Genomic DNA, 16,302 nt, shown 5'->3' with positions numbered 1-16,302 from the left:
AAAACCTCTGGGACACAGCAAAAGCAGTGCTCAGAGGCCAATTTATATCGATAAATGCACACATACAAAAAGAAGAAAGAGCCAAAATCAGAGAACTGTCTCGACAACTTGAACAAATAGAAAGTGAGCAACAAAAGAACCCATCAGGCACCAGAAGAAAACAAATAATAAAAATTAGAGCTGAACTAAATGAATTAGAGAACAGAAAAACAATTGAAAGAATTAACAAAGCCAAAAGCTGGTTCTTTGAAAAAATTAACAAAATTGATAAACCATTGGCTAGACTGACTAAAGAAATACAGGAAAGGAAACAAATAACCCGAATAAGAAACTAAAAGGACCACATCACAACAGAACTAACTGAAATTAAAAGAATCATATCAAATTATTATGAAAAATTGTACTCTAACAAATTTGCAAACCTAGAAGAAATGGATGAATTCCTGGAAAAACACTACCTACCTAAACTAACACATTCAGAAATAGAACAACTAAATAGACCCATAACAAAAAAAGAGATTGAAACGGTAATCAAAAAACTCCCAACAAAAAAAAGCCCTGGCCCAGACGGCTTCACTGCAGAGTTCTACCAAACTTTCAGAGAAGAGTTAACACCACTACTACTAAAAAAAAAAGGTACTACAAATCATAGAAAATGACGGAATGCTACCCAACTCATTCTATGAAGCCACCATCTCCCTGATACCAAAACCAGGTAAAGACATTACAAAAAAAGAAAATTTTAGACCTATATCCCTCATGAACATAGATGCAAAAATCCTCAACAAAATTCTAGCCAATAGAATACAACAACATATCAAAAAGGAATTCACCACAATCAAGTGGGATTTATACCAGGTATGCAAGGCTGGTTTAATATCAGAAAAACCATTAATGTAATCCATCACATAAATAAAACAAAAGACAAAAACCACATGATCTTATCAATTGATGCAGAAAAGGCATTTGACAAAGTCCAACACCGATTTATGATAAAAACTCTCACCAAAATAGGAATTGAAGGAAAATTCCTCAACATAATAAAGGGCATTTATGCAAAGCCAATAGCCAATATCACTCTAAATAGAGAGAACCTGAAAGCATATCCCTTGAGAACAGGAACCAGACAAGGATGCCCTTTATCACTGCTCTTATTCAACATCGTGCTAGAAGTCCTAGCCAGGGCAATTAGGCTAGACAAAGAAATAAAAGGCATCCGGATTGGCAAGGAGGAAGTAAAATTATCTCTATTTGCAGATGACATGATCTTATACACAGAAAACCCTAAGGAATCCTCCGGAAAACTACTGAAACTAATAGAAGAGTTTAGCAGAGTCTCAGGTTATAAAATAAACATACAAAAATCACTTGGATTCCTCTACATCAACAAAAAGAACATCGAAGAGGAAATAACCAAATCAATACCATTCACAGTAGCCACCAAGAAGATAAAATACTTAGGAATAAATCTTACCAAGGATGTAAAAGACCTATACAAAGAAAACTACAAAGCTCTACTACAAGAAATTCAAAAGGACATACTTAAGTGGAAAAACATACCTTGCTCATGGATAGGAAGACTTAACATAGTAAAAATGTCTATTCTACCAAAAGCCATCTATACATACAATGCACTTCCGGTCCAAATTCCAATGTCATTTTTTAAGGTGATAGAGAAACAAATCACCAATTTCATATGGAAGGGAAAGAAGCCTCGGATAAGCAAAGCATTACTGAAAAAGAAGAAGAAAGTGGGAGGCCTTACTCTACCTGATTTCAGAAGCTGTTATACAGCCACAGTAGTCAAAACAGCCTGGTACTGGTACAACAACAGGCACATAGACCAATGGAACAGAATTGAGAACCCAGATATAAATCCATCCACATATGAGCAGCTGATATTTGACAAAGGCCCAGTGTCAGTTAATTGGGGAAAAGATAGTCTTTTTAACAAATGATGCTGGCATAACTGGATATCTATTTGCAAAAAAATGAAACAGGACCCATACCTCACACCATGCACAAAAACTAACGCCAAGTGGATCAAAGACCTAAACATAAAGACTAAAACGATAAAGGTCATGGAAGAAAAAATAGGGACAACTCTAGGAGCCCTAATACAAGGCATAAACAGAATACAAAACATTACCAAAAATGATGAAGAGAAACCCGATAACTGAGAGCTCCTAAAAATCAAACACCTATGCTCATCTAAAGACTTCACCAAAAGAGCAAAAAGACCACCTACAGACTGGGAAAGAATTTTCAGCTATAACATCTCCGACCAGCGCCTGATCTCTAAAATCTACATGATTCTGTCAAAACTCAACCACAAAAAGACAAACAACCCAATCAAGAAGTGGGCAAAGGATATGAACACACACTTCACTAAAGATATTCAGGCAGCTAACAGATACATGAGAAAATGCTCTCGATCATTAGCCATTAGAGAAATGCAAATTAAAACTACGATGAGATTCCATCTCACTCCAACAAGGCTGGCATTAATCCAAAAAACACAAAATAATAAATGTTGGAGAGGCTGAGGAGAGATTGGAACTCTTATACACTGCTGGTGGGAATGTAAAATGGTACAACCACTTTGGAAATCTATCTGGCGTTATCTTAAACAGTTAGAAATAGAACTACCATACACCCCAGAAATCCCACTCCTCGGAATATACCCTAGAGAAACAAGAGCCTTCACACAAACAGATATATGCACACCCATGTTTATTGCAGCTCTGTTTACAATAGCAAAAAGCTGGAAGCAACCAAGGTGTCCATCAACAGATGAATGGGTAAATAAATTGTGGTATATTCACACAATGGAATACTACGCATCGATAAAGAACAGTGACGAATCTCTGAAACATTTCATAACATGGAGGAACCTGGAAGGCATTATGCTGAGCGAAATGAGTCAGAGGCAAAAGGACAAATATTGTATAAGACCACTATTATAAGATCTTGAGAAATAGTAAAAACTGAGAAGAACACATACTTTTGTGGTTTCGAGGTGGGGAGGGAGGGAGGGAGGGAGAGGGTTTTTTATTGATTAATTAGTAGGTAAGAACTGCTTTAGGTGAAGGGAAAGACAACACTCAGTACATGGAAGGTCAGCTCAATTGGACTGGACCAAAAGCAAAGAAGTTTCCGGGATAAAATGAATGCTTCAAAGGTCAGCAGAGCAAGGGCGGGAGTTTGGGGACCATGGTTTAAGGGGACTTCTAAGTCAATTGGCAAAATAATTCTATTACGAAAACTTTCTGCATCCCACTTTGAAATGTGGTGTCTGGGGTCTTAAATGCTAACAAGCGGCCATCTAAGATGCATCAATTGGTCTCAACCCACCTGGAGCAAAGGAGAATGAAGAACACCAAGGTCACAGGACAATTAAGAGCCCAAGAGACAGAAAGGGCCACATGAACTAGAGACCTACATCATCCTGAGACCAGAAGAACTAGTTGGTGCCCGGCCACAATTGATGACTGCCCTGACAGGGAGCACAACAGAGAACCCCTGAGGGAGCAGGAGATCAGTGGGATGCAGACCCCAAATTCTCATAAAAAGACCATACTTAATGGTCTGACTGAGACTAGAGAAATTCTGGCAGCCATGGTCCCCAGACCTTCTGTTGGCACAGGACAGGAACCATCCCCGAAGACACCTCATCAGACATGAAAGGAACTAGACAGTGGGTGGGAGAGAGATGCTGATGAAGACTGAGCTAATTATATCAGGTGAACACTTGAGATTGTGTTGGCATCTCATGTCCGGAGGAGGGATGGGAGGATAGAGAGAGTGGGAAGCTGGCAAAATTGTCACGAGAGACTGGAAGGGCTGACTCATTAGGCGGGGAGCATGTGGGAGTACGGAGTAAGATGTATGTAAACTTACATGTGACAGACTGACTTGATTCGTAAACCTCCACTTGAAGCTCAATAAAAGTTAATAAAAAAAAAGGGGGGAAAAGTCTATTCCCTAAAAAAGGGGAAAAGTGAACCCATTTTGTAAGATTCCTATTGCTCACCTTTAATCAGCAGATTATTTGATTCACTATTCAATATTTGTGCTTCTTTTTGCTAGTTGCCCTCAAATCAGTTCTGACTAATGGTGACCTTATGTATAACAGAAAGAAACGTCAGGAATCCCGCACCATCTTCATGATCATTGGTATGTTTGGGTCCGTTGTTGCAACTATTGTGCCAATTCATCTCGTTGCGGGTTTGCTTCATTTCCATTAGCCTCTACTTTCCAAACTTGATATCCTTTTCTAGCAATTTTTCTTTCCTGATAAAGTGTCTAAATTAAGCCAGCCGAAGTCTCACAATCCTCACTCCTAAGGAACATTCTGGTTGTATTTTTTTTTAAGACTGATTTGTTTGTTTTTTGGCAGTACATAGTATATTCAATGTTCTTTGCCAACACCATAGTTTGAATACATTCATTATTTACGGGAATCTAAATGGAACAACAAAAACAACACCAGGTTTCAGAAAGAGACAAAGTATAAATGAACTAAGACATGCTACTCTTTAAGCACACCTTTGGACGATATGATTGCACAACAAAAAAAGAGTAAGAAAAGTCAATATTTTAAATTTGTAGTTTGAAGACCAAATGTGGTTGGGGCTATTAATCAGTAGTGGCTATTTTTTATAATAAGTAGAAAGAAAACAAAAAAGAAATGATTTCACATTTTATTTATGTATAAAACTAGTAATGTTATATAAACTCAATTTCATAAATTATTTGAACTTGCAAAAGTATATTTTCCACTTAGTCATTCTTTCACCTCATTTGCAATGAATATAAATAAAATGTAGAGATTTAAGACTAAAGAATTTATCCTCAACTGTGCTTTAACAATTAGAATTGAAATTTGTTAGAGAAAAAAAGGAAAGACAATCTAACATCCTAATAGTAAGCCCCAGTTTTCTGTATTTCTTCCAAATGAAGATTAATAAGTTTTCCTGAGCCTATCTTACCACTGATGCCAAGAGTCCCATTTAAATGATGAGGCACTGAACAACAAAGACAAGAGATTATTTTGGTAAGGCAGCACTATAATTTTAGCCTCAAAACATAAGTCAAAATTTCACAGGTTTTGGAAATACACTTAGCTTTGCAGTAACTCTCAGCTTCAGGTGAAAAAAAAAAAAGGAAAAATAGCTCAGTAACTTGCACTTTTATAACTTTCAGTTTTATTAGTTTGACTCAGGTACAAGTCAGAAATCACTGAGCTTTTCATGAAAATATATCACTATGTATGAAAAATGTTGTAATGGAAGTCAAGTTACGAAACATTAATGACAGTGGAACAAAGTATCTTTTTCAGAGATGCAAAATGAAAAGTCAGAGTGCACACATACAGAAAAAAATAGTCACAATAAGGTAAAACTAAATGTTATTGTTACTTTCTATCCCAAAGACAGTATTCTAAATAAAGAAACATCTTTGAAAGTTTGGGCACAAACAGAAAAGACAAAAAGCATCACCAACCAGGGTTTAGAATAGTTGCCTGGCATCAACGTAAGAATGTCCTTTCATTCACAGGACGGTGGTTCTGACAAATGAGCCAACGTTACTACATCAATACAGAAAACAATGGGGCAAAAATGGTTTGCCTGCAGTGAAAATTAATGAACTGAATATTGGCTGCTTATAACCATATTTGCATCTTATTTACTTCAATTCTGGCATTCTCTTCTTGATAATATTGTACTTGATCAACATGAGTTGACCAACTTGAGGGTACATGGAATAGGAACAATTTGAAAGTCCATACCATATACTGTCAAAAATCACTTGGGTAAACCAATGAGGAATAAAACGGGCAGTTTTGTATTGTCTGTTATTAGGTGAGCATGACCCACACCATGGTGTTTTCGATCACCTCATACGCACGCGAAAGCTGGGCAATGAATAAGCAAGGCCAAGGAAGAATTGACGCCTTTGAATTGTGGTGTTGGAGAAGAATATTGACTATACCTTGGACTGCCAAAAGAACGAACTAGTCTGTTTTGGAAGAAGTACAACCAGGATGCTCTTTACAGGCAAGAATGGCAAGAGTACATCTCACGTACTTTGGACATGTTATTAGGGGGCGTCAGTTCCTAGAGAACGACATCACACTTAGTAAAGCAGAGGGTCAGCGAAAAACAGGAAGACCCGCAGATGGATTGATGCAGTGGCTGCAACAATGGGCTTAAGCATAAAAACAATTGTGAGGATGGCATACTACCGGGCAGTGTTTCCTTCTGCTGTACATAGGGTTGCTATGAATCGGAACAGACTGGAAGGCACCTAACAACAAACAACAACGTAATTAAGTGGCTGAAGATACTCTAGGAACTTTGGTCAAGATTCTTGTGTATTCTTAGGGATCCCAATTGGAATGGCTAACCCAAAAGTAGTTAGAAGTTTTGTTCAAGGAGCGAATGCCATCCATCACATCTGAGGCAAGAAAATCCACCTGGAGTCAACATTGGAGGAGGTACAGTTTAGAAAGCATGTTTCTTAATCAAATTTACTTACAAGGATGGAACATTTGAGAGTCATTTATTCATACATGAATGTATTCTTTGATAAATTATTGAATGAATTTTTTTATATTTCATTGAAAAATATATTTTAAAAAATGTTTGATCTAGTAACATATGGCTGCTTAATTTTACTTCTGAGGTGCAAAGATTCGGGAATCAAGCAGTTGTAGATTTGATTTCTGCCTCTTGCCATTTTTACAAATTGTGTGACTTTGAGCAAACTATTAAACCTCTTTCATTCTCAGTTTCCCATTCATAAAACGAGATTTTTAAAAAATCTACTTTTCAGATTTCTTGTAGGTACACAATATAAATGTTGTCGCTATTTCTGGCCATAAGTCCTTGATACTATTTTTTTTATCATTATAACAAGGTTATCCCTACCGAAAACAAACTACATCATTTAAATCTCTTTATTGTTATTATTATTACATTATAACTTAATTATATTGAACTCCATGAAGATTGACTGTGTGAGCTACCATTTTTTTTTTTTTAATTTTCATACTTCTTTTTTGGTATATCGTGCAGATTTTTTTAATAAATATTACCTGGTGGCTTGAAAACAATGTATAGTCTCTGTTTAGGAAAGGTTTCCTATCTCTTTGTCTCTCCTCCTGTTTCATTACTGACATTTTTCGTATATTCTTTAACAATTCTGAAGTTTTTGTGTGTTTGATCTATCAGTTTCTGGTAGATGTATGTTAGAGTCACCATTATTATTTTGGATATATTTTTTAATTTTAATTTTGTTAGTTTTTGTTTAATATAGAGTCAATCTAAGTGTATATTATAAATGTATGCCATATTTTTACAGAAATAACACTTGCCTTCTACGTTTGTTTGCCAACTGCACCCTCTTCCCATGAGGTATTTTCATAAGTGTGCTCTGCTAATTTTATTACAGCAACATGTAAAAAAAAATTGGCATAGCAGTGCTTGCAAAAATACCTTGTGGGGAGAGGATGCTATTGGCAAGCAAACATAGAAGGCATACGTTATTTCTGTAAAAAATACTATATATAAATATAATAAAACCTGTGAGAACTGGAACTCAATGGGACTACCTTGCTCTTCTGGGTCTTGCAAGTTTTCTGCCTTTGACAGAGTGCAGACTTATCACTTTTCTATCAATCTCTAGTAGTGGAAAATAAGAGTTTCCTCCTCTGACAGGTTTCTGCCTTACACAGGTTCTGGTTTTCACACGTTTTACTGTATAACATATATGCATGTATAAATATGAAACTGAAATGCAGAAAACAGCTCAAACTCCAACATGTCTTGGCTTCTCTCCCTCTTATACCTAAGTAGAAGTATGTTGATTCAAATGCTATATCCAGCATAAAGAACTGGAAAAAGAAAGGGATAGTGCTGTGGTAGAAATAAAGGAATTAGGCAGGATATACCCTTTTAGGTTAAAAGAAGAGTTTCAGCAGTATGTGAATATCAGAGCATGAAAAGCTTAGAGTTGAAGCAGAAGATGATCCAAGCTCAATTTACAATACTATTCTCTGAATTGCAACTCAGGCTTAAGTTGGTGCTTCAGGCTGAGAGATTAGAATATAAACCATCCACAAATAAAATAAATAATGACAAGAACTATGAGACATGACATTTGCCCTGAGGGCAAACACTCTACCCATTCAAGACAAATAAAAATATATCAAAGAAATATTGTTGTTTGTTGTTGATAGATGACGAAGAGGCCCTTCCAGCTCATAGCAACCCTACTCACAACAGAACACAACACTGTACAGTCTTGCACCATCATCACAATCATTGCTAAGTTTGGTCCTACTGTTGCAGCCACTGTGTCAATCCATATTATTGAGGGTTTTCCTCTTTTTTGCTGACACTCTACTTACCAAGCATAGTGTCCTTCTCCAGGGACTGGTCCATTAGGATAACATGCCCAAAGTGAGCAATATCAAGTGTCTGTATCCTTGCTTCTAAGGAGCATTCTGGCTGTACTTCTTCAAAGACCGATTTGTTAGTTCTTCTGGCAGTTCATAGTATACTCAATATTTTATGCTAACATCCTAATTCAAAGTCATCAATTCTTCAGTCTTCCTTATTCATTGTTCAGCTTTTGCATGCATGTAAGGCTATTAAAAATACCATAGTTGGGGTCAGGTGCACCTTAGTCTTCATGGTGACATCTTTGCTTTTTAACAAGTCAAATAGGTCTTTTGCAGCAGATTTGCGTCTTTTGATTTCTTCACTGCTGCTTCTGTGGGAATCGAATGTGGATCCAAGTAAAATGAAATCCTTGACAACTTCAATCTTTTCTCTGTTTATCATGATGTTGGTTATTGGTCCAGTTGTGAGGGTTTTTGTTTTCTTTATGTTGAGGTTTATCTGTACTGAGGGCTGTAGTCTTTGATCTTGAATAAGTGCTTCAAGTTCTCTTCACTTTCAGCAAGCAAGATTGTGTCATCTGCATATTGCAGGTTGTTAATGAGTCTTCCTCCAATCCTGATGTCATGTTCTTCATATAGTCCAGCTTATTGCATTATTTGCTCAGCATACAGATTGAATAAGTATGGTGAAAGGCTACAACACTGATGCACACCTTTCCTGATTTTAAACCATGCAATATCCCCTTGTTCTGTTTGAATGACTTCTCCTTTGCCTACGTACAGGTTCAGCATAAGCACGATTAAGTGTTCTGGAATTCCCATTCTTCACAATGTTATCCATAATTTGTTATGATCCACATTAAAAAAACCCAGTGCCATCGAGTCACAGCACATGATCCACATAGTTGAATGTATTTGCATAGTCAATAAAACATAGGTAAACATCTTTTTGGTATTCTCTGCTTTCAGCCAGGATTCATCTAACATCAGCAATGATATTTGGCTTCCCATGTCCTCTTCTGCATTTGGCATGAATTTCTGGCCGTTCCCTGTCAATGTACTGCTGCAACCATTTTTGAATTATCTTCAGCGTAATTTTACTTGCATGTGATCTTTATAATATTATTTTGATAATTTCTGCATTCTGTTGGATCACCTTTCTTTGGAATGAGCAAAAATATGAATCTCTTCCAGTCAATTGGCCAGGTAAGCTCTCTTCCAATTTTATATGCATAGACTACTGAGCTTTTCTTGAAACATTTCAATTGGTATTTCACCAATTTCCGGGACCTTGTTTGTCACCATTGTCTTTGGTGCAGCCTGGGCTTCTGCCTTCAGTACCGTTGGTTCTTAATCATATGCCACCTTCCGAAATGGTTGAATGTCGACAAATTCTTCTTGTTACAGTTACTTTGTGTATCCCTTCCATCTGTTTCTTTATGATTCCTGTGTTGTTCTATATTATCCCTGAAAAGTTCTTCAATACTGCAACTCAAGGCATCAATTTTCTCTTCAGTTCTTTCAGCTTGAGAAGTGCCGAATGTGTTCTTCCCTTTTGGTTTTCTAACTCCAGGTCTTTGTACATTTAATTATAATACTTTGCCTTCTTGAGCTGTTTTTTGAAATCTTCTGCTCAGTTATTTTACTTCATCATTTCTTCCTTTTGTTTTAGCTACTCTACGTTCAAGAGCAAGTTTCAGAGTCTCTTCTGCATCCATTTAGGTCTCTTATTTCTCTTCTGTCTTTTTAATGACCTCTTGCATTCCTCATGTATGATGTCCTTGATGTCATTCCATAACTCATCTGGTCTTCGGTCATTAGTGCGCAGTGTGTCAAATCTATTCTTGAGAGAGTCTCTAAATTCAGGTGAGATATACCCAAGATTGTACTTTGCTCTCATGGACTTGTTTTATTTTTTCTTCATTTTCAACTAGAACGTGCACACAAGCATTTGATGATCTGTTGCCCTATCAGCCCCAGGCCTTGTTCCAACTGATGATATTGAGCTTCTCCTTCATCTCTTTCAACAGATGTTTTCCTGTGGATTACACAGTCAATTTGATTCCTGAGTATTCCATCTGGTGCGGTCCAAGTGTATAAAAATAGTCACCGCAAAAGTTTTTGAAGAAAGGTATTTGAAATTAATAAATCATTGGTCTTACAAAATTTTATCATGAAATCTCCAGTGTTATTTCTGTGACCAAGTCCATATTTTCCAACTACTGACACTTCTTTTTGTTTCCAACTTTCACATTCCAATCACCAGTAATTATCAGTGCATCTTGATTCAATCTTTGATCAATTTCAGACTGCAGAAGTTGATAAAATCTTCAATTTCTTTATCTTTGGCCTTACTGGCTGGTATGTAAGTTTGAATAATAGTTGTATTAACTGGTTTTCTTTGTAGGTGTATGGACATTATCCTGTCACGACAGAGTTGTACTTCAGGATAGGTCTTGAAGTGTTCTTTTTGGCCATGAGTGTGGTGCTACCATATGCTATTATATGGTCTACTATGCCAGGAATGACAAATTGAAAAGGATCTTCAATTTGTCATTCCTGGCATAGTAAACTGTATGATTGCCTAATTCAAAATGGCTAATATCAGTCCATTTCAGCTCGCTAATGCTTAAGATATCAATATTTATGCCTTCCATTTCATTTTTGATGACTTCCAATTTTCCTTCATTAATATTTTGTGCATACCACGTTCTGATAACTTATGGATGTTTGCAGTTGTTTCTTCTCATTTTAAGTTGTGTCACACCAGCTAATGAAGGTCCCAAAAGCTTGACTTCATCCATGTCATTAAGGTTGACTCTATTTTTGAGGAGGCAACTCTTCCCCAGTTGTATTTTGAGCATCTTTCTACCTGAGGAGCTCATATTCTGGCACTATATTAGACAATGTTCCATTGCTATCCATAAGGTTTTCAGTGGTCATTTTTTTTTTCTGAAATAGATGACTATGTCCTTCTTTCCAGTCTTTCTTAGTCTGGAAACTTCACTGAAATCTGTCCACCATGGGTAACCCTACTGGTATTTGAAATACCAGTGGCATAGCTTTCGTCATTACAGCAACAAGCAAGCACCCAAGTATGACAAACTGACAGACGAGTGCTGATTTGAAATGGTAATATGAAATATTACCCCAGTATAAAGAAAAGGACAATTATGCCTGATATTCCCAAGAAAACTCTATCTTTGAAAATTACCTTGAGGCACAATTTTTTTAATTTTTTTTACCAAGTAGCTGCTTGTTGTCATCAAAATTATGCAAGAGAAAATTAGTTCTATAAAACAAAAGCTGGAAGTCTTAAGGAGAGCCAACTGAGTTAGGATGAGAAGGTGGCTGGCAGGATAAGAGTGGCATAATAAAATTCTCCATTGGAGGTATTGCCAATGAGACTAGATTACATAAAATCACGTCAGTGATATGCAGGATAAACTTGAAATTACCCAGGATGTAGAGAAAAAAAAAGAAATATCAAGCAAGATTGCATATAGAAAGAGAATAGAAATATAGTCTAAGAATCAATTATCATTAGTTTTCTCGAGGAAGAAACAAAATAATCACAAAGATATAGACAGAGTTATATTTTGATCTTAAAAAAAATCTTGACTTTTCATAAATTGGCCTATCAAGTTGGAGGGTATGATAGGTAGGCTGAATAGTGACCCCAAATATATTTACATTCTAATTCCAGGAAATAGTGAATGCAACCTTTTATGAATTTTGCATATTTTATTAGGTTAAGAATCTTGATATGGGGGGATTATCCTAGATTATCCAGGTGGTTCTAAAATGTAATCACAAATGTCTTTATAGGATGGAGTCACAGAGAGATATGACTACAGAAGAGAAGAAGGCTACGTGACCAGGGAATCAGAGATAGGAGTAGCATAGACACAAGTGGCATAGGCCAGAAGGTGGAAGAAATAAGGAAGCAGATTCTGCCCTGTAGGCTTCAGAAGAAGCCAGCCTTGCAAATACTTTGACATTAGACCAAAGAAACTGATGTTGGACTTTTGACCTCTAGAACTGTAAGATAATAAATTTGTGTTGTTTTCAGTCACCAAGTTTGTAGTAACTTGTTATTAGGAAACTAATACAGAGAGAAAATAAGTCATACACTAAAAAAGAAAAGAAAAGAAAAAATCATTAAAAAAAACACCTTATAATTCAAGAGAGAAAATTAGGCCTAAAATCAACCAAAGTGAAAAACAGAATGAAAATAAACTTGTAAAAATATGGTCCCAGGATTCTCCTTCACAAAATCAACTTCAGAATACAATGAACAAAGTTTCACCATTACAAAGAACTAAAAATAAGCCATTCATAGCTAAGTAAACTTTTAGTTTGTTCACATGAAAACATAACTAAAAGTCAGATATGCAAGATCTCAGAAAATATATTTTCAACAAATATGAAAAACTAAATGTTTAAAATCTGATGGTTGTGGTATATATAAGGTGCTTTCATCACAGCATTAAAACTGTTAAACCAAATCTTGTTCAAATAGTTGTAATAAATATCATTAAAAATCACAGTAAGTGCAAAAGTTGAGAAAAATGTAAACTTAGTAGTAAAAATCTAGGTACCAAAACTCATATTATGGTTATATGATAGAAAAAGCAAGGGAAGATGATAAAGCCATGCTAAATTCCTTATATTATTATCTATATTTATATACAGTAACAATACTATGTTCATGATTCTCTTCTTTATTGTGCTTAATCATGTCTGCTCTGATTCATGGTGAGCTTACTTCTAGCAGAACAAAACTTTGCCTACTCCTGCACCATCTTCATGATCATTGATAGGTTTGAGTCCATTGTCATGTCCATTGCGCCAATCTACCTCATTGAGGGATTCCCTTGTTATTGCAGGCTCTCAAGTTTACCAAACATGATGTTCTTTTCTAGTGATTAGTCACATAGAAAGGTATGTGTAGGGAAGTCTTACTGACATCTCCATCCTTGCCACCTCATTGCCCCTACCCACATATATGTAACCATGTGTATTAGGTTTTGGTCTATAATTGCAGTGTGTTTTTTAACAACCACACTACAATTACACACACATACCTGTATGGACTTTTCCCTTCTTTCTTATTTCATATAGGCTAATATCAGTTACCTTTAAAAAAGACAATATCTGCTGATCAACCCATACCAATGAAAGGAAACTCTGCAACATTTTTATGGGTCCGTAGTACTGCATTTCCCCATGTGTCTGTCAGTTTGTTGTACTGTGGAGGCTTGCCTGTTGCTGTGATGCTGGAAGCTATGCCATCAGTATTCAGATACCAACAGGGTCACCCATGTTGGACAGGTTTCAGCTGAGCCTCCAGACTAAGACTAGGAAAAAAGGACCCAGCAGTCTACTTCCAAAAAAAATTAGCCAGTGAAAACCTGATGAATAATAGCAGAACATTGTCTTATGTAGTGCCGGAAGATGAGAACACCAGGTTAGAAGGCACTCAAAGGATGATGGGAGAAGAGCTGCCTCCTCAAAGTAGAGTCAACCTTAATGACATGAATGGAGTCAAAGTTTTGAGAACTTCATTTGCTGATGTGGCATGACTCAAACTGAGAAGAAACAGCTGAAAACAACCATTAATAATTGGAATGCGGAATGTAAGAAGTATGAATCTAGGAAAATTGGAGATTGTCAAAAATGAAATGAAACACATAAACATCGACATCCTAGGTGTTAGTGAGTTGAAATGGACTGGTATTGGCCATTTTGAATCAGACAAACATATCATCTACTAGGAATGACAAATTCAAGAGCAATGGTGTTGCATTCATCGTCCAAAAGAACATTTCAAGAGCTATCCTAAAGTATAATGCTGTCAGTGATAGGATAATAACCATACACCTACAAGGAAGACCAATTAATATGACTATTATGCAAATTTACACACAAATCATTCAGGCCAAAGATGAAGAAATTGAAGATTTATACCAGCTTCTTCAGTCTGAAATTCATCGAACATGCAATCAAGATGCATTGAAAATTACTGGTGGTGGTTGGAATGCCAAGGTTGGAAACAAAAAAGGATTGGTAGTTGGAAAAGATGACTTTGGTGATAGAAAAGATGCTGGGGTCACATGATTGAATTTTGCAACACCAATGACATCTTCATTGCAAAAACCTTTTTTCACCAACATAAACTGTGACTATACACATGGACCTCACCAGATGGAATACACAAGAATCAAATCTACTACATCTGTGGACAGAGATGGTGGAAAAGCTCAATATCATCAGTCAGAACAAGGCCAGGAACCAACTGTGGAACAGACCATCAATCACTCTTATGCAAGTTCAAGTTGAAACTGAAGAAAATTAGAACAAGTCCACAACAGCCAAAGTAGGACCTTGAGTATATCCTAACTGAATTTAGAGACCAACACAAGAATAGATTTGATGCATTATACACTAATGACTGAAGACCAGACAAGTTGTGGGCTGACATCAAGGACATCACACATGAAGAAAGCAAGAGGTCATTAAAAAGACAGGAAAGAAGGAAAAGACCAAAATGGATGTCAGAAGAGACTCTGAAACTTGCTCTTGAACATAGAGTAGCTAAAGCAAAAGGAAGAAATGATGAAGTAAAAGAGCTGAGGAAGATTTCAAAGGGTTCCTGGAGAAGACAAAGTAAAGTATTATAATGACATATGAAAAGAGCGGGAGATAGAAAACCAAAAGGGAAGAACATGCTCAGCATTTCTTAAGCTGAGAGAACTGAAGAAAAAAATCAAGCCTCCAGTTGCAATACTGAAGGATTCTAAGGAGAAAATATTAAACGAAGCAGTACTCATCAAAAGAAGATGGAAGGAATACACAGAGTCATTATCACAAAAAGAATTGGTCAATGTTTAATCATTTCAAGAGGTAGCATATGATCAGGAAGCGACGGTACTAAAGGAAGAAGTCCAAGCTGTACTGAAGACATTAGTGAAAAACAAGACTCTGGGAATTGACAGAATACCAATTGAGATGCTTCAACAAATGGATGCAGTGTAGCAAGTGCTCGCTTGTCTATGCCAAGAAATTTGGAAGACAGCTACATGTTTATGCCTATTCCCAAGAAAGGTGATCTAACTGAACGTGGAAATTATTGAACAATATCATTAATATTACAGGCAAGTAAAATTTTCTGAAGATCATGCAAAAGCAGCTGCAGCAGTAGATCAACAGGGAACTGCCAGAAATTCAAGCCAGGTTCAGGTGAAGATGTGGAACCACGGATATCATTGCTGGGTCAGATGTATCCTGGCTGAAAGCAGGGAATACCAAAAGGATATTTACCTGGGTTTAATTGACTGTGCAAAGACATTCAACCTTGTGGATCATAACAAATTATGGATAATATTACTAAGAATGGGAATTCCAGAACACTTAGTTGTGCTTGTTAGGAACCCGTACACAGATCAAGAGGCAGTTGTTCTGACAGAACAAGGGGATACTGTGTGGTTTAAATTTAGGAAAGCTGTATGTCAGTGTTGTATCTTATCACCATACCTGTTCAATCTGTATGCTGAGCAAATAATATGAGAAGAAGAACAGGGCATCAGGTTTGGAGAAAGGCTCATTAATAACCTGCTTCTCTATAAAACAAAAAAAAAATTTTTTTTTTTTTTTTTATAGAGATGACTCAACCTTCCTTGCTGAAAGTGAAGAGGATTTGAAGCATTTACTGACGAAGATCAAAGACCACAACCTTCAGGATGGATTACACCTCAACATAAAGAAAACAAAAATCTTTACAACTGGTCCAATAAGCTACATCATGGTAAACAGAGAAAAGATTGAGGTTCTTAAGGATTTCATTTTACTTGGATCCACAATCAACAGCCATGGAAGCAGCAGTCAAGAAATCA

The sequence above is a fragment of the Elephas maximus genome, chromosome 2 (genome assembly GCF_024166365.1).
Source record: "Elephas maximus indicus isolate mEleMax1 chromosome 2, mEleMax1 primary haplotype, whole genome shotgun sequence".
Taxonomy (NCBI): domain Eukaryota; kingdom Metazoa; phylum Chordata; class Mammalia; order Proboscidea; family Elephantidae; genus Elephas; species Elephas maximus.
The sequence above is the reverse complement of the archived record's forward strand: the minus strand, read 5'-3'. Positions refer to the sequence as shown.